Source organism: Triticum aestivum, chromosome 7D (assembly GCF_018294505.1).
Source record: "Triticum aestivum cultivar Chinese Spring chromosome 7D, IWGSC CS RefSeq v2.1, whole genome shotgun sequence".
Classification (NCBI taxonomy): domain Eukaryota; kingdom Viridiplantae; phylum Streptophyta; class Magnoliopsida; order Poales; family Poaceae; genus Triticum; species Triticum aestivum.
Genome location: NC_057814.1, coordinates 563843832 through 563868916, shown reverse-complemented (window position 1 = coordinate 563868916; position 25085 = coordinate 563843832).

Sequence of the window (25085 nt, the reverse complement as noted above, 5' to 3'; positions counted from 1 at the left end):
GAGGTTCTTGGAAGAAAAAGGAAGCGCCGCGCAAGAATTGGAGACAAGATGATCTCCATTCTCCATAATGGAGAGTCAGGGTCTATATTGTTTTATGCTATTTTACCTTAAATAGGGTATTTAGGTCCTGCCTAATACTGATGATCATGTGCTAAGAACAATTAAGTAGGGTTGGTTCGATGACTATGAGGATGATGATCGTATGACTTGTTATTAATACCGAGTAGAAGTTGTATGATGATGATTAGTAGGACTTATTATTATGATGATGCATGATGCAAGAATGAAGAGTTATTATATATCAGTGGGTGAAATGAACATGGATTGGATTGAAGTGAAGGCAACATGCATGTGGTGCATGTCGAAAGTAGTACTAATCCAAACTTGATCAAGTTAGGATTAGTATTACTTTCGACATCCACCACATGTTGCCTCACTTCAATCTAAGTCATGTTTAGGCATAGCAGTAGCAGTAGCACGGAGATAAGAGAGGACACATCTCTCTATTAGCTACCTATAACAACCTAAATTAACCCCCGAAACCCCTAAACCACCTCCTTTCAAAAAAAACCGGCCCCTGAAACATGGACCACATGTTGCCTTCATTTTAATCTAAGCCATGTTTAGGCATAGCAGTAGCGTTGGTAAACCAAGGACGGAGATAAGAGAGGACACTTCTCTCTATTAGCTAGCTAACACACCCTAAAGTACCCCCTAAACCACCCCCTTCAGAAAAAAAACAAAAACCTCAGCTCCCGCTAGCTGCTGACGTGTGGATGCCTATTGGTCCCGGTTGGTGCCACCAACCGGGACCAAAGGCCCTCCTGCCTGGGCTCGCCGCACGGGCCACATGGAGGCCCATCTGTCCCGGTTCGTGTAAGAACCGGGACTAAAGGCCTAGGGCTTTAGTAACGACCCTTTAGTCCCGGTTCAGAAACCGGGACAAAAGGGCCTTACAAACCGAGACAAATGGCCGTTTTTCTACTAGTGGTGGCGCGTCGTGTTGTGGTGGCGTGGATGGATGGAGCGAGCGCTCCCATCGGTGGTGGTGTCGTCTGACTGGGGCTCTACCTAGGTCGGGGTCAGTCGGCTCCATCGTGGCTCTATGGCTCCGATCGGTGGATCCTCTCAGTGGAAGCCGGGGCGTCGGCCCCGGAAAACCGTGCGACAAATCGATGCTGTGGTGCGAGTTCTGGCCGGTGTGCGGTGGTTGCCGGCCGATACAGAGGTGGTGGACGCGATTGTTCCTGCGGCATGGGCGGCGGCGCGGAGGCATACAGCTTCCCCTCTCCATGGTGATGGGCAATGGTGATGACTTTGCCCTCACTTCCCAGTTTGCTGCGCTCCGAAGACATGACTGACAAGGCCGAGGAGAAATCTATGCGCTGCTGTGGCTGCAGGCAACGGCGACGCCTATAGGCATCGTCTCCTCCCCAGAGGCATTGCCATGGCCTTGTCCATCCCCTGCTCTACACCGTGGGAAATCCTAGGCTCGGTTCGACGGGCCAGGCAATGACGATGTCACGACGCCATTCCTTCTTGAAGGCGTTGCCTAGGTGATCGGGGTGTCTTCCGAAGGAGTAACTTGTGTGGGTGTCTCGTTCGCCTCGGCGGCGAGGCTTGGGGTGTCAGGTTGTCATGTGTTGGTTGTTGGTATGGGCATGAGTATCCGGGGAGCTATGTACTCCATCATCGACGCCCCATCTGTGACGTCTTCATCGAGCTAGGTTAGCTCCTGCTGTCCACTTGCTGATCACCTAGGTGCCATGAGTGGAGAGTGCGTTGATCTAGTTTCCTTTGGCGTTTTTGTCGAGCTATGAGGTGTTCGGTTTGGTTGGGAAACGGCCAGTGTGCTCTTTCTCCGTCCTCTTCACCATTTTTTGGCTTGAGTTTGACAAGGCGAATTGTGTGTGGATGTTGCCTTGGTGGATGTGGGTGTTAACCTTTTGGTGTAGCACTTTTCCGAAAGGCGTTGTATCAACCATCTGGGCTACTTATTCTATGAATATATGATACCATGCCTGTGCGTATTCTAGAAAAATAAGTGATTAATACTATGACAAGCAAACACCAATGGTTTAACAACAAAAAATGTACATAAAACATACTCCCTCCATCTGGAATTAGTTGTCTTACATTTGTCAAGATACGGATGTATCTAAGACATGTTTTAGTGTTAGATACATCCATATGTAGACAAATCTAAGATATCTAATTTGGAGCGGATGTAATACATGCAAAAACGTCTTACATTATGGAACGAAGGGAGTAGTATTTAAAGTCGGGCGCTTATTCCTAATAGTTCAAAGCAATAGTACCCTAGAAGAAGTTCAGATTACACCATTTTTAGGAGAAATCAATACAAGTACTAACACACTTTATCGACTACTCCCTCGGTAAAGAAATAAAAGAATGTTTGAATCACTACTGATCCAAACGCTCTTATATTTTATTTTTTTATGGAGGGAGTATGTTAGAACAAGTTGCTTCCAATGCATCAAAGACCATAGGTCGGGAGACGACACTGGAAACAAATTCAAATGCGTCAGGAAGAGGACTGAAACATGAATCAACAGGCGAACATAACAACACATGATATTAAGGGCTCACTTATTCATACATCTCGGCTCGTCCAAAAGCTGCTGCACCAAAATAAAAGTTTCTACATACAACCAAACATAAAATTGGACCAACAAGATGAGCGCATGGTAACCGAATACACCAGACCCCAGAGATTGAAGCAGAGTGATGGCCTGCAGGCACTTACTAACCACAAGAGAGGCGAAGTACAAAGTGGAGGTGAAGCGTGGATTCCTTCTAGATGTTGTAGTCTGCCAGGATGCAGCCGTTCTCATGCTGCTTACCAGCAAAGATTAGACGCTGCTGGTCTGGGGAGATGCCCTCCTTGTGCTGGATCTTTGCCTTGACGTTATTGATGGTGTTGGCTCAGCATGGTGGTCTTGACCATGAGGTTTTTGATGAATATTTGCATACCACCATAAAGAAGAGGACGAGGTGGAGGGTGCACTCTTTCTCAATGATGTATTCAGCAATGGTGTGGCCATCCTCGAGAAGCTTCCGGCAAAAGACCTACTCACAAAGTCACAATTCATTCAACACTACTACCTCCATCATGGTTTATTGGTCCCATTCATATTTTGTGTCAAATTTTGATCATAGATTTAATTAACAAAATGTTAATGCATGTCACCAAAATTTATATTATTGGAGTTGTATTTGGACAATGCTTTCAATGATATATAATTTTTTATAACATGCATTGTCATTTTGTTAGTTAAATATATGGTCAAAATTTGACATTAAATACGAAGAGAACCAATAAACCAGTATAGGGGTAGTATAATTCAATTGATGTGGTATCTTCTATATTTTTGTGGAGCAGGCACGAGACGTATCAGGATGCAATAAATGTAGAGACTGTTACATCCATGGATCGGGTAGGTTAGATCAATCCGGTAGTCCTACCTTCTCCTTGTGGCTCGAGGAGCTCCCGGTGCCGGCCATGGTGCCGGTGATGGCAGAGAGTAGTGGTGGTGGTGCTTCCCGCCAGCACTGCACTAACCCTAGATCGGTAGGGGATGTCGGTGGGGTGTACGGCGTCGCGATGAACCTCGTATTGTGAGCCGCGACCCCCACCTCTTTATATAGTGCAGGTGACAGGGGCCCGTCAACCATAGTGAGTTGAGCGCCCCCGACCAGGGCGCGGATCTAAGTGCCCGATGGGCCGTTGGGCCCACACGGTGGAGATCATCCTAACATTCCCCCCCCCTTGATCTCAACCTTTACTTTTGACCTTATACTTTTACTTTACTCGTTTCATAACAGATCAATACATAGAACATGTTTCATCGTCACGGCTCAATTGCCGATAGAATCAGACAGCCACAACGTATCTTTCTGTTTTGAAACAAATTCTTTAACCTTGGGCCCTTTATTGTCCGGAAATCTTAGACTATACCATAAAACCCATGTCGACTGTGTGTTCTCCGAACACTGGGTGGTAAGCCTTTAATAAGCAGATCTGCAAACACTTGTCGGTTGCTTTTATGCTTCAAGCATTTCTACATAATTCCGTACTTTCTCCTTTACAACGCCTAACTCTGTGTCAGTGTGTTTGGCATCAACACTTGACTCATTGTCATAGGAGCGAAAAACTTAAAATGGTTATCGTTGTTGTCAACCATTATCAACTCCGGGTACAGGTCTCCTTAAGCATTTTGCATGTCCCTCAGCCTCATATCAAGCTATATATAACATATCTTTGCATCACATTGATGATAATTGTTTCATTCTTTGGAGCTTTTCCACACAAAAACTCTAAGTGTGGAAGTTAGCGACAATTGTGGATTTCGCAATACATTTCACAAGTCTTGTCTTTGTACTCACAATCTTTTTAGAGCACTTATTTCTTTCAGTATGAGGCCGATATCTTTGACTCCATTCCAATGATCTATATATGGACTGGACATTGCCAAAACAACCTGGATACGTGAACTGTGTCAGTGTAATATATTGAGCTTCCAACAATTGAAGCATATGGCACCGTATCCGTTTTCAATCTTTTCTCATCAACTTTTGGAATACCATAGTTTCCAGTTTCATTACCCTTGACTATAAGAACAGACGTAGGTTTTCTCGCATGCATACTTTAGAGACCTTTCTTAGCATGTCCATGCGACATTACTAATACCCCCTTTTATTCTTTTCTTGGTGAATCTTGATAATTATAACGAGAGACACTCTACCGAGAGCATTCTTTTAAACTTTGAGGACAAGAACTTCTTTTCTCCTCGTGCAGTAGATTGACATGACCACTAGCAAGTAGGACGTCATCCACATGCACATGATTAGAATGAATTTCCTATTCTATAACATTGCATGAATACCATTGTCCTCTCATTTTCTTTAACCCAAAATAACATTTGATTCTTTTAACTTTAAATGCCACTATCTAGAGACTTGCTCTAGTCCATAAAAAAACTTCTTGAAGTAGTACCCCTTGTGTTCTTTACTTTCATCTGATGTAACTCAGATCATGATGTCAATCGTGATTTGCCACTATAATCTATTCATTCTCTTTGCATAAAATCTTTCAACTTAAGTCGAGCTTTACACCTTTACATATTTCCTTTGGAGTCACATTGGCCTTGTAGACCTCCATTGAGTGCTTTAAATGAGGTGGGATCAATCTCCATTTGAATTTCACTAACATAGACTTTATAGTAATCAGAAGTATCTGATTTTCTCATTCCTTGAGACCATCTGTGTCTCAGGTACTGGAACTTCTTTCATATGGGGTTGTTGTTACTCTGTCATTGCCAAGAGGCAAATTAATTCTATAGTCTTTCATTTCCAAGAAGCAATAGGTTTTATAGGGACCTGTATCACAAGATCCACATTTACTCATTCATCCTTTATGGAGCTGACAACAGGTGTTGTATAGGTCATACAACATGCTCCCCCAGATTACTCCATCTTCACTCCAAAATGGCGTATCTTTAAACATTATTATTTGGGTTTATTTTGTTAAAAATTCTTCTTTATGGAACTTTAAGCGCCATCTTAGTATTCCTTAGTCTGCTTTCGGAGCTATAAAAGATCCAGAAATACAGCTATTTCTTTTCTTTAGGGGTATTATTATGACCGTCGTACTCCCCCAGACGATCGCATTCTTCATTAATAGATCACTTTAGATGCATAATGTGCGTTTTATCATTCTTAATTTATCTAATATTTCTTTCTCCCCCTCGAAATGTGGCAAGAACTTTTCTGCCACAATTTCTAAAAACCATTCATAACTCTTGTGAATTGAGGAAACTTCGATTATCTACTTCATTTATCTGATTGCTTCATACGAAATGAAGTTATCTGTTAACTAGTATGGGAACTTTTTCCTCATTCCATTTCAGAAACTCAACAGAGTAATTTATCATTAGTACTTTTGCCAGTCACACTTGCATATCATTCCTATCTATAGGTTCGTCTGTAACTTTTATTCTCTTTGGATTTATTGAGTGCTTAATGACCGTTACACATAAGGTGTACGGTCGATACTAGGAAAGCATAATAGCTACTCCATACTTTTCTCCCAGAGTGGGACACATTGAACGCACATGAGTCATCATATCTTTCTCCTGTCATACAGGATAAGTCCTTTGCCTAAATTTCTCCCGCCATACAGGATTTTTGACATAGTACTATGTCAACTTTACCTAGTTACGCAGGTATTTTCCCAGACTTTTCCCGCCATGTGGTTCTTGTCATAATCATCTTTTCCCGCTATGCGGGTAATTCCTTGTAAGGGACATAAATGCCAGAATTGGCTCTTTTGACTGCACATTGAATCATAAAATTCAGAAATAAATATGAATGCTCATTGACACACATGCTTGATCCGACGTTGGTCAAATTAAACACGCATGTTGCTTGTTTCATTTCAAAACATGTTGACTGAAAAATCTTCTTCATAGAGAGTACATGAAAGACATTCGTCAACCAAGACTCTCAATGATCTATCTCTTTTCTTTTGATGTCGTTCTTTAGAGAGAACATACTCCCTCACGTTATGACCTTTCTTGGTCATCTTTCGGGTCACAAGTACCCAGCCATTCGCTTTCACGAATGAAAGCATGGAAAACTTTTAGTCTGAGAAAACTTAGCCAATAATCAACAATAATGAGCATAAAAAATAACCCTACGTTGGTCTGGTTAAAAAATGTGCACATTAAACTTTTTAAAACTTTCTTTTTTATATTCTAAATCACCGTTGTGGCAGAATTAGAATAAAACATCATCCTTCTACATTAATTCCATATCACCGTTGGGCGGAAATGGAAATAATGCGTATAACTCATAAACAATGTGACGATAGTATTTCTATTAGCCCAAGAGCATTTCTTGATGTTTATCTGCTTTCGGAAAATTGACCAATTTGATACAAAATTTATCAGATATTTAAGCTTTGAACATAAGACTCATAGAATTATAGTACTGTTATCATCAACGTTGGTCAGAAAATAACAATACCATATTTTAGCTTTAAAAAAATATCTTTCTTTTGTCATAGCGGAAACTATCTGAATCTGATTTCACCCACAGGGGAAAAACATTGCTAAGAACAGTTCTGCCAATTAAATTTTCCCGATGGTTGATTTAATTTGAGAAAAAAACTTTTACTTTACGGCGGAAACTTTACAATATGCTATTCAGAAACAATTATGTACTATTTTACTCTCTAAGCAATTTTAACCAGTTGAATTGAAAATTGCATTAGAGTAGCAACAATTTAATCTTTTACTTTAGTTCTATTCACTTTTAAAAGAGCAATTTTATTTTTATTTTGCAGCGGAAAACATGAATAAAAATTCATGAACTTTTTCTTTTCTTTATAGAAACTTTTCCTTGACCAAATAAAAATTCATGAACTTTATTATTTTCTTTGTAAAGTTCATCAACATTTCTTTTTCTGAAATTTTCTATTTTTTATTTTCAGAAACTTTTTATGTTTACTTTTCTATTTTAAAAAATATTTTCGTTGGAAAAAATTTGCATAGAAAAACTATTTGAAATCAGCCCAAAAACTGGACAAATAACAAAAAAACAAAATAAAGAATGCAGCTGGCCCGACGCGCGGCTGCGGCCTCGGCCCAGCGCCCCGCGCTCGCGCCCGCGGCCGCTGGCCTGGTCGGGCTTGCCTCTCGGCCCAGAAGGCCCGTCTGTGAGCTAGGGTTCACTCTGTGGCCGTTGGATCTAATACGACGGACCAGCGTTCGTTTCGCTCGATCAAAAACGGCTCGTCAGCGAGGCCGAGGGGTAACCCTAAATCATTCTTCCCCTCGCACGCCGCTCGCCTTCGCCTTTCTGCTCGCCTGAGCTTCGCCGGCAACGGCGTCGAGCGCCACCGCGCCGCGCCCGGCCTCCGGCGACGGTGTCTACTGCCACCGCGCCGTGTTGTGGCTCCTTTTCTTCCCTTTTCTTTGACACACACAGAGAGAGAGAGATGCGGCGGAGCCATCATCTGCTCCTCTCCCGCAAGGCCACGGGCGACTCTTTGTCCGGCCGCCGCCGACGGGGTCGAAAGGCCACCGCGCCGCGCGCGTCTCCCTCTGTTTTCATCTCCCCCCTTGCTTTTCTTTATCCATCTCCATTGCAACAGAAAGAGAGATAGAGAGAGACGGGAGAGCCACCTCATCTCCTCTGTGCCTGATGGACGATGATGATATGCAGTGGCGCCCCACTGTTCCCCTTGCCGGTGTGCGCGAGCTCCCGCAGGAGAGCGCGCCACCGTCAAGCGGCACAGCGGAGGTGCCTCTTTGCCCCTTCTGGGGTGGTTCTTCTTCCCAGTCGCCTCAGCATGCCGATGCACGACAGGATCAGGAGGAACAGGGTCGGCCGGAGTGGCGGCGCACTTTGCCGGCGATGCCTGAGGCCCTCTGCCGGTAATCTTTCCTTTGCCCTCTGATTAGGGTTCTTGGGAAGGGGAAAAATTGAAGGAAATATGCCCTAGAGGCAATAATAAAGTTGTTATTTATATTTCCTTATATCATAATAAATGTTTATTATTCATGCTAGAATTGTATTAACCGGAAACTTAGTACATGTGTGAATACATAGACAGACAGAGTGTCACTAGTATGCCTCTACTTGACTAGCTCGTTAATCAAAGATGGTTAAGTTTCCTAGCCATAGACATGAGTTGTCATTTGATGAACGGGATCACATCATTAGAGAATGATGTGATTGACTTGACCCATTACGTTAGCTTAGCATTTGATCGTTTAGTATGTTGCTATTGCTCTCTTCATGACTTATACATGTTCCTATGCCTATGAGATTATGCAACTCCCGAATACCGGAGGAACACTTTGTGTGCTATCAAACGTCACAACGTAACTGGGTGATTATAAAGATGATCTACAGGTGTCTCCGATGGTGTTTGTTGAGTTTGCATAGATCGAGATTAGGATTTGTCACTCCGATTGTCGGAGAGGTATCTCTGGGCCCTCTTGGTAATGCACATCACTATACGCCTTGCAAGCAATGTGACGAATGAGTTAGTTGCGGGATGATGCATTACGGAACGAGTAAAGAGACTTGCCGGTAACGAGATTGAACTAGGTATTGAGATACCGACGACCGAATCTCAGGCAAGTAACATACCGATGACAAAGGGAACAACGTATGTTGTTATGCGGTTTGACCGATAAAGATCTTCGTAGAATAAGTGGGAGCCAATATGAGCATCCAGGTTCCGCTATTGGTTATTGATCGGAGACGTGTCTCGGTCATGTCTACATAGTTTTTGAACCCGTAGGGTCCGCACGCTTAACGTTCGGTGATGATCGTTATTATGAGTTTATGTGTTTTCATGTACCGAATGTTGTTCGGAGTCCCGGATATGATCACGGACATGACGAGGAGTCCCGAAATGGTCGAGACATAAAGATTGATATATTGGACGGCTATATTCGGACACCGGAAGTGTTCCGGGTGATTTCGGAGAAAACCGGAGTGCCGGAGGGTTACCGAAACCCCCCGGGGAACTAGTGGGCCTAGATGGGCCTTAGTGGAGAGAGAGAGGGGCGCCAGGGCAGGCCGCACGCCCCCTCCCCCTTGAGTCTGAATTGGACTAGGAAGGGGGGCGGCACCCCCCCTTTTCCTTTCCCTCTCCTACTCCTTCCTCCCCCCCCCCCCTAGTAGGACTAGGAAAGGAGGAATCCTAGGGCCGGCCGGCGTCCCCCCTTGCTCCTTTATATACACGGGCAGGGGACACCCTAGAAGACACAACAGACAACTGTCTTAGCCGTGTGCGGTGCCCCCTCCACCACAACCCACCTCGGTCATATCGTCGTAGTGCGAAGCCCTACGCCGGTAAATTCATCATCACCGTCATCATGACGTCGTGCTGACGAATCTCTCCCTCGACACTCAGCTGGATCGAGAGTTCGTGGGACGTCACCGAGCCGAACGTGTGCAGATCGCGGAGGTGCCGTACTTTCGGTACTAGGATCGGTCGGATCGTGAAGACGTACGACTACATCAACCGCGTTGTCATAACGCTTCCGCTTACGGTCTAAGAGGGTACATGGACTACACTCTCCCGCTCGTTGCTATGCATCACATAGATCTTGCGTGATCGTAGGAATTTTTTTGAAATTATTGCGTTACCCAACAAAAATTATCTTTGAATTTATTTTCTACCGAAAGGTATAAACCCAATCTGGCTGATACCATTGTTAAATCCATGGATCGGGTAGGTTAGATCGATCCGGTAGTCCTACCTTCTCCTTGTTCCTCGAGGAGCTCCCGGTGCTGATAACCCATAAGTATAGGGGATCGCAACAGTTTTCGAGGGTAGAGTATTCAACCCAAATTTATTGATTCGACACAAGGGGAGCCAAAGAATATTCTCAAGTATTAGCAGTTGAGTTGTCAATTCAACCACACCTGGAAAACTTAATATCTGCAACAATGTATTTAGTAGCAAGGTAGTATGGAAGTAACGGTAACGGTGGCAAAGGTAACAGTAGCGGTTTTGTAGTAATTGTAACAGTGGCAACAGAAAAGTAATTAAGCAAAGATCAATATGTGAAAAGCTCATAGGCATTGGATCAGTGATGAATGATTATGTCGGATCCGATTCCTCATGCAACAGTTATAACATAGGGTGACACAGAACTAGCTCTAGTTCATCAATGTAATGTAGGCATGTATTCCGAATATAGTCGTACATACTTATGGAAAAGAACTTGCATGACATATTTTGTCCTACCCTCCCGTGGCAGCGGGGTCCTATTGGAAACTAAGGGATATTAAGGCCTCCTTTTAATAGAGTACCGGACCAAATCATTAACACTTAATGAATACATGAACTCCTCAAACTACGGTCATCACCGGGAGTGGTCCCGATTATTGTCACTTTGGGGTTACTGGATCATAACACATAGTAGGTGACTATTGACTTGCAAGATAGGATCAAGAACTCACATATATCCATGAAAACATAATAGGTTCAGATCTGAAATCATGGCACTCGGGCCCTAGTGACAAGAACTAAGCATAGCAAAGTTATAGCAACATCAATCTCAGAACATAATGGATACTAGGGATCAAACCCTAACAAAACTAACTCGATTACATGATAAATCTCATCCAACCCATCACCGTCGAGCAAGCCTACTATGGAATTACTCACGCACGGCGGTGAGCATCATCAAATTGGTGATGGAGGAAGGTTGATGATGACGATTGCGACGGATTCCCCTCACTACAAAAAAAATACACTTCCGTGATGATACGTGTTTGTCACAGTAGGTCACGTTTTTTGTCATGCATGTACATCCATGACAATTTTATGAAAGAATCAAGATAGCCATACCTGTGCTGTCGTAGAAGTGTCCCATGACATTACCAAAATTATCATCACGGAAGTGTCCACTTCCATGACGATAAATCGCGCGTCAAAGAAGTGCTTTCGTCAAGGGTGACTGACACGTGGCATCCACCGTAACGAAACACTGTTAAGCTATCGGGTCTGGTTTTGGATCCGATAACCCGCTAACAGCCCCGACCAATGGGGATTTTCCACATGTAAAATCATCATTGGCTGGAGGAAACATGTGTCGGCTCATTGTTGGGACAGATGTCATCCACTCATTGGACCGAAGGCGCCTATGATACGTCGACACGTGGCACTGCCCAAGAGAGGCCCATTCCTGTGAAAAGGCTGGCCCGTTTGACTTGGTCAAAAGGTGGCGGGCTGGCCCACGGAAAGCCTGTTAACGGTCTATTCGCATATAGCCCATTTACAGCCCGCTAAACTAGGGCCCGTTACGACCTCTCCAAATTAGGCCCAGTACCGTCATCTGGGCCGTTCAATATGATTCCAGCCCATTTTAACTTCCGGCCCATGTATGGCCCATGACGTCTTTTGGCCCATATGAGGCCCTTTGTAACTCTTGGCCCATTAACGGCCCGTGGTGAAACTTGCCCGTAATGAACAGTGTATCACTTCATACCCATTAACGGCCCATTATTCCATTGGGCCGTTTCCAGCCCACGTTATCTTTCGGCCTTCTCAGGGCCCATTTATTCTTGGGCTCATTTCCAGCATTCGGTTACTTACGGCCCGTTATTGTCATTTTCTGCTTGTGGGCCAAGTTCATCCCGTGGTTACAGTCGGCCCGTTAATACGTTGGGCCATTTTCATGTCAAAAAAACCCGTTGGGCTGTTTTCATAGAGTTATCAAATACGGCCTATTAACGGCCCGTTATGGTCCACGAATAGTACGGCCCATGATTGACGAAATGATGATACGCCCCATAGAAGGCCCATGGATCCTACGGCCCGTAAAAGGCCCATGGATCGTACGGCCCGTAGAAGGCCATGGATCCTACGCCCGTATAGAAGGCCAATGGATCCTACGGCCCGTAGAAGGCCCATGGATCATACGGCCTGCAGGAGGCCCATGGTTACAATAGTCCGTGTGTTGCCATGATTATTTTGGCCTAGTTTCCAAATATAGGTTATTGTGGCCACTAGAAAAACACAGAAAAAGAACTGTAGTGACTACAAGCAAACAACTAAACAAGACAATAAGGAAATAAATAAGCGAGCAATTAACGCTAGCCTATTACCGCTATTATACATACTACATCCACTGGGCATCAAAGTTCGCCACCAGTGCAAATATAGGGAACAAAGTAGCATATTACATACACTGGCCGTCAAAATTGGCCACCAGTGCAAATAAACGCGTCAGCAAAACAAGAGCATAACTGAAACAACTTCAGAAGAGCTCAAGAAACGTTATCCTGGGTATCCACCATGCTGGCAGTAAGCTTAGCAAGCTTATTAGCTTTGTCCTGTTTGGCGCTAAAATCCTCCAACGCTTGCTGTTGCACCAGAAAGTATGCATCTGAATGCTCCAGGGACTTCCGCAGTCCTTCCGCTTCTTGTCGCAACACAACTGATCGATGTCTTTCAGCTTGTAGTTGAGACTCAAGAAACCGAACTAATTCAGACAATGAGTTTGAATAGCTTGTGCAAGCGGTAGTGGTTAGTAACTCGAACACTAAACCAAGACAGGACTTTGGGGTTGTCTCACTGTCTTCGAGATAGTCTTCCTTAGCTGTTTTATCAGCTTTGTTGGAGACCAACAAGGATGTGTCACTATCCTGAACCGTATCTGCATTACTTCCTTTACCATTGCTTAATAAGGCACTCTTCCCCAATATTCTGTTAGCATTTTAAAAGAAGAAACAAGCAAACACATAACAGGTTTAGCATGTACTAGTATATGAAACTCATTTCGGTGAACCAGTTCATTAGTAAGGTGGACAGGATTAAACTACAAAGTCTTCTATTGCCAAGTACTAGTACATAATAAAAGCATCAAACAAACATATATCTATGTCCTATGGTCACTGCATTGTCTTGCCAAATCAAAATAGAGACACGGTTCAAATCATATCAGTTCAAGACAAAGCAGCAGTGAAAGAATACAAAGCGTGGGAAACTACACGGCACAAGAAGACTTCAGATGGGTACCACGGGTCTACATGTACAACAACACTATTGGCTCTGTTGTGATGCTAGTAATGTGCATGATATGAGAAGTCAACTGTATACACAATTGAAATTGAAATCAACACAGCTATTGATAAGAGCAAACCTGTTAAAGAAACATGCGTGAACATACCTGTTGTGCCATTGGAGTTTCGATTGGATCCTTCAATTTAAAAATAAGTGTGTATGAATAAATACAGTGATACAAGAGCAAAGCAGTATGCATGATAGAAATCATAGTTAAAAAAGGCGCGCCTAAGCGAGCGCTTAAGCGCGCCTAGGCTCTAGGCGTTGGCAAAACGCATTGCGCATAACTACGCTTAATCTGTGCATAACTGCATATAAGCATGCGCTTTGGTCAGTAAAGCGGAAGGCGGTGGCAAAACGCACAATTAACGCCTAGCGCTTTTTTTAACTATGATAGCAATGGAATCTTAAATTAGAACAATTGTTCTTCAGGTTTAGGCACTTGTTCTACATGAACAAAGTATAGTAAGATGCAAGAGTATAGTACTTAAAATAGAAAATGAGCTCATAGACCTTACCACATTCTTGGTTCGGGACTAGTACAGAACAAGGCATTCCCAGTCATTGTCTAGTGAATGTGTCTCAGGAGAATGTAAGGGAATTTGATGAGTTTCTTTGCCGGTGAAGTACGTTTTCTTCAAGTAATTCCGATACTGCCACCAAGCATTCTTGAAGATAGCAGAGGTATTAGCACATGTTACCTCATCCTGAGTTTCCAAATCGGTCCTTCTCTATAGAGAAAAATGGGAAAATTTGTTGTATTATAACCATCATGGAGGTAGGATGTATGGGACAAAGCAAAGTAATTGCCACGAATAACATTACTTACACATAACTCCTGGACAAACACCTGCAACTGGCATTTTCCTTCATCTTCAGTATAATATTTCAAGATGGGAAGATACGCACATACGATTTAACAACATCGAATGTGATAGATACTAAACTACGACTGGCTGGTTGTGCTTCCTCCACATGAATAGGCGTACTAACTGGTGGAGTTGGGGTTCGCCGTGGTAGTACTGGCCCTTTGGGCACTGGAGCTGCCTTGCAAACTGCTCTTGTTTGGCAGCTCTGTGGTGGAGATGGTGTTGTGTCAACAGGAACTGGGTTACTATCTGCTGGGGTTGGGGTTAGATTGGGTGAAGCTGGTTCTCTGTCCATCGCAGTAGGGGTACAACCTGCGAGAGTTTGGGTTATGTGTGGTAGGGCTGGTTCTCGTGCATGTACAACCGGGGTGCTATCTCCACCAAGAGAGTCCGCTAGATACTGGCATCACCCGCTCCAATTCAAATGGTTGATAAACAGGAAACATAGTTGAATGTACAAACATTGTATGAGAGACAGATGCAATAGATAGTGTGGAAAAAAGAGGGCATGAAATAGTTGACATGTATATTGTTTAACTAAAACGGATAGCATGACATAATTTCACATATATGATGTCTATCTAAACTGGATAGCATAGCATAACATAATTCAAAGATATGATGAATAACTAAACATGATCGCATGACATAATTCACCTACATGTTATCTAAGTAATCAGGATCGCATCATTTAATTCACATATGTAAGTTATATGCTAAACAGAGGGCATTCGATAAGATGTCTGAACTAAGAACATGGTGTTGAATATTGTGTATATGATATCAAAACTATGCAATACAAGACACCACATGCATGATATGAGCAGCATAACCGTGCCAAGTTAGAGCATACACCTCGGCGGGGGAATAGGACTGGTCATATGTCTCTGAATCCATCTCTGAGGAGCTACGGGGACCCAACAAGAGATCTGCTTCGACAGTAGCACTGTCTGCTCTGAAGGCCTTGTTTTCACTCCAGATTTTTCCATCTCCCACCCAAATGGCTGATTCACAGGAAGAGTAGTTTAATGTACAAACATTGTCGACAAATGGAAATGTAATGAAGAAAAGGATGGGCAAGATATCATTCAAATATATGATGCCTGGTTAAACAGGATGGCATTGCATATTTCACATATATTATGGCTGGCTAAAAGACATGAGACTGCATAATTCCCATATATGATATAGAAACTAAACAGGTGGCATTACAGAACATGTCTAAACTAAGCAGATGACATATATGATGTCAAAAGTAGGCACTGCAAGGCAACATATGCATGATATGACTAACATCATCATGCCAAGGTAGAGCAAACACCTTGGGGGATAAATAGGAGTGGTCAGCGGCGTCTGAATCCGCCTCAGAACAGATATCTTCCTCTGGATTACAATCTGGAGAGGGGTGGGGAGGGTTTGCCATTTAACCCACCATTGAGCGATGTCTGCATGACATTGTATTGCCACGCAAAACTCTTCTCTTTTTCTCTACATGTTCAGCATGACTGTGTACAATATCTGATACGCATACGAAAAAATATGGTGAGATTATGTAAGGAGAGCATGCAGAAATTTGGAGTGATGGTAACAACCAGTGGATGGATCCAAAAATAATGATAGCAGGCTGATGATTGCTTTAATTTAATAAAAAGACAGATGATGATTGCTTTCTATTTGTTTCCCACACAAGATGAACAACATAGGCATACCCTAGGTGAACCAGATATTAGACAGAGATACTATTCATTGTTTCCTCGATATGTGCCCCACAACTAATTTAGAACTCAAGTTTGAACATTAATTTGGACCTGACTTGGAGTCCAAGAGGTGAACATGACGATAAAGTAGCAGGTAATTTTAAGCAATGCATAACATAAGCAGAAACAAAAGAGTGTGACCTCTCTTGTGGACCCGTGTACTCCTCAGGTTCATCTGCTGAGTCGATGATGGTGATGCCGTTGCGATGGGTGCTGGCGGCAGGGAAGGAGATCTGAGGCGGCGAAAGACGGTCAAGAGTCGTGATGTCTGGTTTGGTGGATGTTTCTATTGATGGAGCAGCTCAGGTGAGGTGGACGACGCCGCGGCAGGAGCAGGACAAACCACACAAAGTTCCCTTCGACACCTACCTGTAACTGAAGTAATTCTGTAAGGGCTCATTTGGCTTGCATGATTCTAAAAAAGCAGGGATAGGAAAAACGCCGGAATAGGATAGGAATGCACATGGTAAACAGAGCATTTGTAATTACAGGATTTCTGTCAACCTGGGTGTTTGGTTTACAGGAATTGAAAGAGCAGAGGAATGCAAAGAAACATGGCCAAAATAAAGTGAAACCATATGAAAGCGTGTACAGTTAGAATGTTATTCTGCCACTAATGCACTTGATCTTGTTTTCATGCATAGGATTTTGAAAAGTAGGTCTAGGTGGATGTTTTGCTTCATTCTTTCAACAAAATGCATGAATAATTGAATAGTAGAGTGCCATTGGAAAATTCCCTATTGCTATGTTTTTCCGTTGAACCAAAATATCCCTAATGGATCGACATGAATGTATAGCAATAAGTGATGCAACAAGTGTACAACCTCTTTGCCATAGCCGTGTCGACCTCAGCATCATTGGGTTGGTCGCTGAAGCAGTTGAGGCAGAGGTGGCTGTCGGAGGTGTGGAGGAAGATCTGAGGAATCTGTAGACGGCGTCCAGGGCACTGCTCTATATTGATGGATCGTTCTGTCGTTGGAGCAGCTCCGGTGAGCCGTAAGACGTCAAGGCTGAAGCAGCACAAGACAGACATCGTCAATCTCAAGTGGGATTCTAATAGCATCTCCAATAGATGATGTAAAATAGATGTAAAATTTACATCACCAAAAACCACCTGACTACAACAGATGAGGTAAAAACTGTTGACTCTGAACTTAACTGTCGAAACTGAAATTTACTGTGGAATCTGAATGTTACTGTTGAAACTAAACGCAATGGTAGCAGAGACGCACTTGACATGTAGTTTAGGGAGGGCCTGCAGTTCATCTTCAACCTGCGCCCCCCTGAGCCGCCAGCCACCACCAGCCGAACCGCCGGCCCCAGCGCTGCCTCGTCGCCCCGAAACAACTCCCCATCGCCGGTCCGCCGCCGCCCCGGCCAGCCCTCTAGGCCCCCCTTCCCCACCCTGAACCCTAAGATAGATAGTGGGGTACCTCTCCGGCGAGCCCCCGTCCCCGCTGCGGGTGGTTCTTCCTTAACTCCGGCGAACCCCCCACCCCCTGAAAATTGACTGACCCAAAAGTCGATTCAGTCGACTGAAGTGTAGCTAAATCGGAGCAGAGCAGCAGCACGAGCAAGGGGGAGAGCAGCAGCAGCAGCGCGCGCGAGTGAGCGAGAGCCGGAGCAGCAGCAGCTGGGTGAGTGAGCGATCGAGCGAGAGCCGGAGCAGCAGCAGCAGCGTGAGCGAGCGAGAGCCGGAGCAGCAGCAGCAGCAGATCCGGCTGGTATGGACGCCGCCGCCGAAGGGGCCTCGCACTGGGGGAGAGCCGTCGTGGAGATGTCGCCCGCGGTGCCGGCTTCAAGGTAGCGGCTCCATGGGGGTGCGGGATGGAGCACCATCGCCGGGTGGTCGAGTTACAGAGAAGGTGCGATGCGATGAGTGTACAACCTCTTTGGTGGCGCCGAGTAGGCCTCGGCTTCGTCCGAGGAGTCCGTGAGGATGCTGCGGTTCCGGTGGATTAAGTTAAGGCGGCGCTGTGGGATGGAGCAGCCGCGATAGACGAGGCGATCGTCGGAGTAGCTCCTTGGAGGTGGAGGACGGGGAGGCTGAACCGGCGGGACGACAAGATGGATGACGGATCCTCATCCGGGGAGGTGGATGAGGGACGTCGAGCTGTTGCGGTGGACGATGTCGTTGGGGAAGAGGCTCTGGCTGGGCAGCGGTGAGGTGGCGGACGTAGGAGGGTGGGGTTTCACGGCTGGAGCGGAGAGGTTATGGCGGCCTGGGATTTCGAATGGCAAAAAGGAGGCGATGGGCGGGGGTGAACCATGACTTAGGGACGTGCTTGTCCAAAATGTAGGGTGTGTTACAAAAGTACCCCCCACCGATTTTAACTAGCGGCCCTTTCGGCTCAGGGTTAGAAGGGGGATTTCGCGTGTCGGGATTTGGCAGCTGGAGGGAGTTTTCGCGCGCGTTGTAATTACGGGATAGCAAGGCGCGGGTTGTGAAGGCGCCAGTTTTGGGAGCACGATATCTGAATTTTTGGGATATAACAAGGCGCGGATTAAATTTTAGGGACAAGCCTAACGTGTAATATTGTACTTGTACGTACCAAATCAATTCGCACTTGCCTCAACCAAAAAAAAGCGAAAAAAATAAAACTATTCACACCACACAAAAAGAGAGTCTTGCCCCGTTTTATTATAAAAATGCTATTCAAAGCTACTCCCTCCTTCCATCTATATAGGGCCTAATGCGTTTTTCAATGCTAACTTTGACCAAATATTAGAGCAATAATATATGACATGCAACTTACTCAAAGCACACCGTTAAATTCGTCTGTGAAAGGTTCTTTCAATGATATAATTTTCACATTGTGCATGTCATGTACTATTAATCTTGTCAATAGTCAAAGGCGGTCTTAAAAAACGCATTGCGCCCTATATAGATGGAAGGAGGGAGTATGAATCCATGTTATGTCCAATTAAATTTTTTCGCTTGCTGTATAATGCATGTAACCTACTCATACCAACATTTTAGTGCATTCCAAATGTCTATACTACCGCTGCAATTTGAACTGAATTTGAATCGCTTCTCTATTTCAAAAGAATCTACAATCATGATTGTTGCCAACTTCAACCATCATTCGTGTATTACCTTAATAACACACCACATGATTACTATAGAGATAGATATGAACTATGTGTACTACATGAACTCGAATTCTAACTTTTGAATACACTTGATGTTGATTCCAAATAATAGTACATTTGATGTACTAACTATATAGTCATAATCTAAACCATGTTCCATACGTACACCATGTTTATCACACATAGTATAGTGCCCCTCCCCCAACATTATGACAAGTATTTAGACCTGAGCTGCAAAAGCCACACATTAGCCCAAATTATAATCAATGTTCTATATATTATACGTAGTAGTAGCAAGATGCCCATGTGTTCCATAGAACATCAACATGATCAAGGGGAGGCCTAATTTGCAAATATGGAGAGGGGTGTGGGTATCTTTTTCAAAATTGTCATAGTTTCCTTCCTATCCGTCAGATATAAATTGGACAGCCTATATTGCAGGATGGCAGGCACACCATCATCAACAACTCCGTTTTTTTATAAGAGTAGAGATAAAATATATTATATGTAGTATAACATGTTCGTAACCACACCATGTGTATCGCCGTTATATATATTCACACATGCGTCGGTTTAAAACACTATGATAGATTCTTCAAATATCCGAATTCGCTTTTTATAATGAAGTATGATCTCTATTCGTCTTTTACACCCACACAATCCTCTTATCTTTGTAGCTAGCGCTAACTTTCTCTCATGCATGCACATGCCCGCATCCCTCTCACCATCCCTCAGTATTCTCTAGCTCCATTGCGCAAATTCATCTTTTCACTTTAGGTCGTTCACCCACGGTGTTTGTAGGCCCCCCAGCTCCTTTACATCACACATCGATCGATATGCCTCTCTAGCCAGGTGTGCCTAGCACAAACACAAGCTTCCCCTCTTCTCTTATCACCGTCCATGCCTCACTCCCACCACTCTTTTCATCGATCTCATACTCGCACACTCCTTCCCCCTCGATATAGTATGACTCTTGCACCACCTCCTAGATGCATCCCTCTCTCTCTATCCTTCTCCCCATGCCTCATTTGCTTCTAACACACACATGCATGCATGTATACCGATCGATCTCCCAACATATACCTAGGTCGACTTTAACTATTCCCCCCCATCGATCGACGTACCTATCAAGTTATGTCTCTCCTTTCTCTGACAAAGGACGATTGATCTTCCTATGTAGTTACGTCTGCTTACAACAGCCATATCGTCCCCCCTCATCATTCGTGCATGCCTCCTGACCCATCTCTCACACGCACGTGCACAGACAGGCAGCCATCCCCTCTCTTATTGATATTGCAGGCGTGCCCTCCGTTTGTCTAGCAAGCCTATCCCACCATTTGTTAGAAGCAACTCCACTACACTTATGTCTCTCTCCCAACCTTATTCCTCTCCTACACGTATGCATGGATGCCGATCGATCTCCCTTAATACATGAGGTAGATCGATCTCCATTAATACATGAGGTAGGCCTCTCTCCTCCTCCACACAACTACCAGCCATTGTACCTCTATAGTTAATTAGGCCTCCCTCCCCCCCCCACCACACACCGATAGTCGAGTGCTGTAGGTAGGTATCCATGCCACAGAGACAAACTGCACTTGTCCCCTCTCACGTTCCAGTAGGCCAGCCACTCTATATCTTTGACGTGGGCACACACAAATTCGATGGCACTCTTTATCGATCGCGCGCGCACACACACACACATCATCCCTCTCTTCGATTTTATGGACACCTCAAACCGATGATACCTCCACTCTCTTCTCGTGGATCGCCCCCTCTATATATATGATATATCCAGGACTCTATTTCACACACATTGCATATGTTACATTTTTTGATTGACCCCCCCCCCCCCAAAAAAACTCTCACGAACCCACACACTATATCTCTCTATGTTTGTATCCTCTCACATAACCCCACATAGGTGGTGTACGTATACAAGAAGAGAATAGGTGCACCGTGCACGTACTCACGCTTCGTGCCCAGCCACACCCGTGCGGGTACACGGTGGAGGTCATTTCTGTACGAAATGGCAGCCCACGTGCTAATTTGAACGCGTGTAGCGGTTTTTTACCTACGGAGGTCGTGTACCACGCGTGCAGGAAACAAAGTTCGACTTGATGCGTTGGCGCGTTATTTTTAAATAAATTTATATCGCTCAATGGCACGTACACAAAATATCAAACGATTTTTATGGAGAAAAAGGTAGTCCGCTCCACTATATACAATGGATCCTGCCTGCCTGGTTTGTCTCTCTTTAGAGTATCTCACACAAGGCTGCAGTGGCCTCTCTCTCTCTCTCACCGTTGGTCACTGATCCGGCCGCATCCCGTCCCCCGGCGGAAAGGGAGGATGTGCATCGTTTCTCCGTTCGATGGCGCCGATGCAGCACGTCCTGATCTGCGGTACACGTCGCCGTTCTCTCTGACCAAGCTCCGGCGTGGTAGGGCCTACGCCACCTGCTTGCTGCCGCAGTATATATGGGCAGATTCCGCCCGCCACCGCTCACCTAGTTACATCCCGACGACCTCCAGGTATCCCGTCCGGCCTTGCTCCACTGCCCGTCTTCCCACGTCGCTGCATGTGGATCTTCCATAGTTCTTTGCCCAAAACGTAGCTCGTCCGGTGTACTTTCCATATTGCAATCTCGTCCTCACACCGTTTTAGACAAACACAACCGTGTTGTTATCTTCCCTTAGGACAAGGAATATGCTTCTTTTTTGTCGTCGCATGTGTCATCAACTATTATTGGCCAGTAATTGTTTCCTTTCTACCTCTTTTTTGCAAACAGGACTATCCATTTCACCTCATTGTTATTGCGACCTTTAGGTGAACTACATAAATCACTTTTTTCTTAAGAGTGTTTTGTTCAGTTGTACTAAAATGTCACACGGGCAACGTCCCTACATTTCAGTGCGACTGCACAAAGGGAGATTGGTTTTGCTCTATCCTCCTCATCCAACTCCGAGCCTAATCTTCTCCAACTAGTTAGTCTTAAGAGAGACTACAAAGGTGTCCGGCTTGTATTTGTGTGTTCATTGTTTCATCAGCAGTCCTCTATTATCGTAATCACACTTAATATCTTTGGAACAGGGACGCTCAGCTCTATTTTAGTGGAACTGCACAAAATGATCGGAATGTTGCATGCTCCAGACAGCTACTTTTTTCCCAACAGGCCTTGTTGATTTAGACAGAGCTGGGGGGACGTTGCTGCCAATGAAAGCATGGATCAATTTTAATTTAACACCTTCTCACAACTTTGTCTTTAGTTGTGATGTAAATATTAGCTCTGATCTGCTAATAATTTAGATGCATTAGCAAGGAAGTTAGTTTTTTATTGTTTCCGAAAGAGCATCGATGGCAAGACACACGAAACAAAAGCTGAAAGCTCACACCATTGTACAATTTCATGTTGTTGGAAAATTATTTGTATAGTATGTCAATTATGTAAACAAATGCTGGAAGCTTGATAGCATTGCCAGAAGGCTCTTCAGCATCCGGGTCCATGTGCCATGCACAAAATTATACTCCTTCGTTCCTAAATATTTGTCTTTTTACAAATTTAAAATGGCATATTTTAGAGTGTAGATTCACTCATTTTGCTTCGTATGTGTACTCCCTCCGTTCCTAAATATTTGTCTTTCAAGAGATTTCAACAAGTGACTACATACGGAGAAAAATGAGTGAATCTACACTCTAAAATATGTCTATATACATCCGTATGTAGTAGTCCATTTGAATCTCTAAAAAGACAAATATTTGAGTAGTCACTCGTTGAAATCTCTAGAAAGACAAATACTCCGGAGTATATTTAAGAACCAAGGGGGTAGTGCACAGCCGCATGGGAGACTCAGCTCGGTTGTTGCGCCGCATTAATAGTGAGTAATGAGCACTCAAATCATAAGCCCCACCTTTCCTACTGTAAGTTGCTCGGAAGAAGCAACATCAATACGCTCTTCTTTATATCTGCTCATACTACTCCATCTGTCACTGTTTATAGAACGCGCTTCAGAAAAAGAAAAAATCTCTGGGACCAAGGCGACTAGCGATCGGCCTGAAAAATAGCATTGGTAGTTATAGCACGGCGTCTATTACTAGAGAAAATAATGCGTACACACATCCATGCAGTGCTTCCACCCCGGGTACACACATGCATGCACTTACTCCACTCCGTAGTACATCGAGAGAAAATTGTGGACTTGATTGTGGTTACCACGCCCTAATTAATTGAGCATTAAACCAAACGCGTCTAAAGTCTCTCTGGTGGTGGAAATGCATTGAGAGAAATGCACCATAATGAAGCGCGCCCTGTAAACTGTGACGGAGGGAGGAGTAGTCTGAAGTTGCAAAACCCAAATACGCGTATGGCTAGTCGGTCAACGCACCTCCTCTTGGCATACCACTGACATGTGGGACCGGAGTGTGAGCAAACCGGTCTCAATTGACGGCAAAATGGCCAACCCGCCGTTCCTTGAGAGAGACGAGGAGCGAGAACACACAGACAGGCTCGCATGGAGGCCAAGATATATTTGAGCATGGTTGATCGATATCATCATTACATGTTGGGCTGTCATTTTCTGCCCTTCTCCGGAATAAATGTGTATTTTATCAGAGATTAAAAAAAAGAGTACAGACGCTCCACCATGCGGTTCGAGTAGTAGTACTACTCGTACTACTAAACCTTGCGCTTGCTATTCGCCTCTTCGTGAAGTCGAACAATGATGGTACTCCGCATGTTCGGTACTACAGTGTATGCCTCTGGCAATCTGACACCGAATGAACTGATGCATGTCCACCGCCTGGGCGAGGGTAGGTTGCATTAGTCAAAGGGCGTAAGCGAGCTTCACCCTATCCTGCAAGCTTCTCCTTGTTCTGCGAGTTGACGGGACACACCAAAAAGTAGTGCTAGTCCATACTCCCTCCTTTCCGGTTAATATGGCTTAATCTTTTTTGCGGGTAAATGAGAGAGCTTTATTCATATATAAGAATTCTTAGGACGATCAGCCAAGACACTGGTCACTAGGAAGCGAGGTACCCCGCAAAAAGAGAAGTAGGAAGCGAGGTATTTCATCAAGCCAGCTCTCGGCCACATTCAAAGTGCAGCAAGCACGGTTCGCACAAAGATGCGCCACAAGGTTTGCTGACCTGTTTACATGCTGAATAACAAAAAAAGAGGAAATATTGATGACCCACAAGTATAGGGGATCTATCGTAGTCCTTTCGATAAGTAAGAGTGTCGAACCCAACGAGGAGCAGAAGGAAATGATAAGCGGTTTTCAGCAAGGTACTCTCTGCAAGTACTGAAATAAGTGGTAACAGATAGTTTTGTGATAGAATAATTTGTAACGAGCAACAGGTAACAAAAGTAAATAAAGTGCAGAAAGGTGGCCCAATCCTTTTTGTAGCAAAGGACAAGCCTGGACAAACTCTTATATAGAGAAAAGCGCTCCCGAGGACACATGGGAATTATCGTCAAGCTAGTTTTCATCACGTTCATATGATTCGCGTTCGGTACTTTGATAATTTGATATGTGGGTGGACCGGTGCTTGGGTGTTGTTCTTACTTGAACAAGCATCCCACTTATGGTTAACCTCTATTGCAAGCATCCGCAACTACAACAAAAGTATTAAGGTAAACCTAACCATAGCATGAAACATATGGATCCAAGTCAGCCACTTATGAAGCAACGCATAAACTAGGGTTTAAGCTTATGTCACTCTAGCAACCCATCATCTACTTATTACTTCCCA